This window comes from Cuculus canorus, chromosome 26, assembly GCF_017976375.1.
Source record: "Cuculus canorus isolate bCucCan1 chromosome 26, bCucCan1.pri, whole genome shotgun sequence".
NCBI lineage: Eukaryota > Metazoa > Chordata > Aves > Cuculiformes > Cuculidae > Cuculus > Cuculus canorus.
Genome location: NC_071426.1, coordinates 2,371 through 5,761, shown reverse-complemented (window position 1 = coordinate 5,761; position 3,391 = coordinate 2,371). Strand labels below are relative to the sequence as shown.

The window sequence follows — 3,391 nt, the reverse complement described above, 5'->3', positions numbered from 1 at the left end:
AGATAGTATTGCTAAATGGAAGTTAGAGGTCTGGAACCGTTGAGGTGTCACTGAATGTCTGAGTGACTACTTTGATACTGTGTTTTTTAGATGCAGAGGGACAACTGGTGTACCAAAAGCTGCTGATGGAGTTGCAGGTGGAGTGCCATAGGGAGGTGAGTCAGCTGTGGCGTCATTGGGAAGTTGTGGCCGGTGGTAATATAAATAGCTAATCTACATTTTCAGTTTGTGATCTTAAAGGCATCCCTTGCTGTCTGCATATTACAGGTGGAGACCAAGCCTCACCACGGCAGCCTGAGATGATGGATGCCAGTCAGGAGAGCGGTCAAGGAAACATAGCAGGAGATGGGTATTGCTGGGGGCAGCCTCTGCTTTGTGTTAGTATCTTAAGTACCTCTCTTCTTTTGCAGGTGCCACATACAGCCTCAGAGGGGTTGAGCTTCATGCTGAAAAATGGTTTGAGAGGTGAGGGGGTGGCTGTCCAAATTGGTGTCTAAGAGCAATGTAGTACATAGCAACTCCATTGAGCATTTATCTTTGATTTTGCAGGTGCTGTGCAGGCTGCCTTTGCAATGGGAAGGGCAGTTGCTATGAGTTTGGTAGTGGGGAGAAGGAGCATGGGACTGATCTCTCAGAAGCACAACAGTAATTTTTGTCTACCTATCTTAGGTGCCCCACGTGATGATGGCTGCAGCGTTGGATGTTTGAATTGGGACAGAACAGGTGAGCAGAATGTCTTGGCAATTTAGCTGTGGGTGTAGTACAAGTATTAGCACTGAGCAGTGTGATGCTATCGGTGCTGTTTTCTGTTTGGTTTTCTTGCAGATGATAATCAAGAGGAACCTAGCCGTGCAGGGTTGTCCCACTTAGCTGATGTGGTTTGAGCTTTTTCTGCCAGGGATGGCTTCAGGTCTTTGGCCTTCTGAAAGTTAAGTTGAGGGGGCTGTGGTTTGGGGTTGGGAAGAAGGCAGAATGTTGAGAGCGGCAGGGAGGGGATTTAGCATATGGTAAAGGACTGTGCTGGAAGAGTAACCTTTGTGCAGGTATAGGGAGGGGCTCAATTCTCAGCCCAGAGCTAGCATGCACCAGACAGGGTAGTTCCAGCCTGTAACTGTGGTGTTGTTTAGTCTATGTAGCCTGTCTGCCATGTATGAAGTCTTCCACAGGCCTTGATGTCATCTTGGTGCTTAAGGCATGTGGTAAGTGCCTCGGGCATCATCTCTAGGGTCTTGAATGTCTGTTCGTGGTAAGGTGCCAAGTGGGCATGGCTCTTCTTGTATTGCCATCTTAAAGCTTGGATTGGTCTTTTGTTTTCGAAATTTCTGGTCGGTTGTCTATTGCATAGACACTGCAGGACGTGTCAGCATCCTCAATGATTATTGATCCATTTTCTTAAATCCACGTTTTGGGACTTCTTCCACGCATCCTCTGTTTTTAGGCCTTTAAGCAGGGCTTTTTGCACTTGCATCCTTCCAGTTGCAGCCATATGTCTTTACAGGGCCCTAGTATTCTACTCTTCAAGGGAAGTTTCTGGTCAGTTGTTTATTGCAGCGACATTGCAGGCCATGTCAACTTCTCTGATAGAGTGCTTGCTTGCACTTCCTTGCATCCGTCCCCTCTTCTGGGGCTTCTTCTATGCATCCTCTACGTTCTAAGGTCTTTAGGCACCACTTCTTGCACATGCATCCTCCCACTCGTGGCCATATCCCTCAGTAAGGGGCCACGGTCTTCCACTTTTCTGGGGCTGCCCCTGAGACTTCCTCACAGCCCCTAGGTATTCTTGCCCTGTGGCATCTCTGGTCTGTGGGTCATTCTCCTCGGAGTTTTCTTTTGTCTCTGGTGTGTTTATTGGTTTTATGTGCAGTGTTGTTCCATATGTTTGTCTAGTTGGAGGTGTTCTGCCCGAGGCGTGGAAGTAATAAGTGTCAACAGAAGTGTATTGGTAAATTTCTATGATTAATGTGTTGATACGCTCTTTACTTGTAGCCTAGAGTCATACAGTATACTGCCCATCAAGTAGCCATAGATGCAACAGCTGAGGAAAGTAGTTTCGGCCTGGCTCTGCAGCTACAGGGGGATGAACAAGGCTGTGTGGGATAAGCCATTGGAGTGGAAGCAAAGCAGTTCATAATCAAGGGTGTTATTTATGGTATGTGTGGGTCTTAACATTTGGGTTTGATTGGGGTTTTTTTGGTTTTTTCTCTGCCTGCTTGTAGTGTGAAAGAGGGTTATTATCAAATGGAAACAAGATGTCTGGAATTCTTAAGCTACTGCTGAGTATTGAGATGACTTACTCAGTATTGTTTTTCAGATGCAGGAGGACAACCTGTGTGCTGAATGGTGATTGCTAGGCAAGGAGAACGCAAGCATCAAATACATGCAAGCAAGCCAGCCGTCGGAGCATGTGAGCCCTTGATACGTCCAGGCAAGCCAGCCCTCGGTGCAAGGAACCCAGCATTTGTGTGCAAGCTAGGCCTTGGTGCGTGCACTTGAAACAAGGACTTGGTGCAAGCAAGCCAACCCTTGGTGCGTACACTTAAAGCAAGGACTTGATGCGAGGGCTTAGTGCAGCCGTGTAATCACTCAATGCCAGCTCTTGCCAGCCAGAAGTTGATGCGGGCATGTAAACAAGGCAGCCACCCAGCCTTCAGTGGGTGCACTTGATGTCAGCTAGCCCTTGGTGTGTGCCGACAAGCAACCAGTTGCTGCCAAGACTGGATGCCAGACAGCCCTTGGTGCACTCCTGTGGTGCACGCCTGCCTGCCAGTGAGGACTTGGTGCGTGCACTCGATGCCTGCCTGCCAGCGAGGCCTTGGTGCGTGCACTTGATGCCTGCCTGCCCATCCGCATGCCCGCGAGGCCTTGGTGCGTGCACTTGATGCCTGCCCGCCCGCGAGGCCTTGGTGCGTGCACTTGATGCCTGCCCGCCTGCCCGCCCGCGAGGCCTTGGTGCGTGCACTTGATGCCTGCCCGCCTGCCCGCCCGCGAGGCCTTGGTGCGTGCACTTGATGCCTGCCCGCCTGCCCGCCCGCGAGGCCTTGGTGCGTGCACTTGATGCCTGCCCGCCTGCCCGCCCGCGAGGCCTTGGTGCGTGCCCCTGAAGCAGTGAGGACTTGGCTCCTGGCCTGTGATGTATGAATTGTATGTATGCAAACAAGTCAATGTTCACCTGTGGGCAAGGATGTGATGGAAGAAGTTGGTGCAAGCAAGGACTTGATGCAAGCCTGGCCTTAGTGCATGCATGCAAGCAGGAATGGCCTTGATACCTGCCAGCATGGATGCAGGCAATTATTTCACTTGTGCAGGCAAGACCTTGATGTGTTTATGCAAGCAAGATAGTGATGGAAGAACTTGATGCAAGCTCAAGGTGCCAGCAAGGACTTGAAGCACA

The 3,391-nt window shown here is 50.3% G+C and overlaps 1 long non-coding RNA gene across 1 annotated transcript; it reads left to right on the top strand.

The window, feature by feature from the left end:
- Positions 1 to 667: 667 nt before the first annotated feature.
- LOC128849194 (uncharacterized) lies at positions 668 to 2,798 on the top strand. The gene is made up of 3 exons (XR_008447185.1): positions 668 to 723; positions 1,987 to 2,149; positions 2,312 to 2,798. It is a non-coding gene; the product is annotated as an uncharacterized LOC128849194 (long non-coding RNA).
- Positions 2,799 to 3,391: the final 593 nt, after the last annotated feature.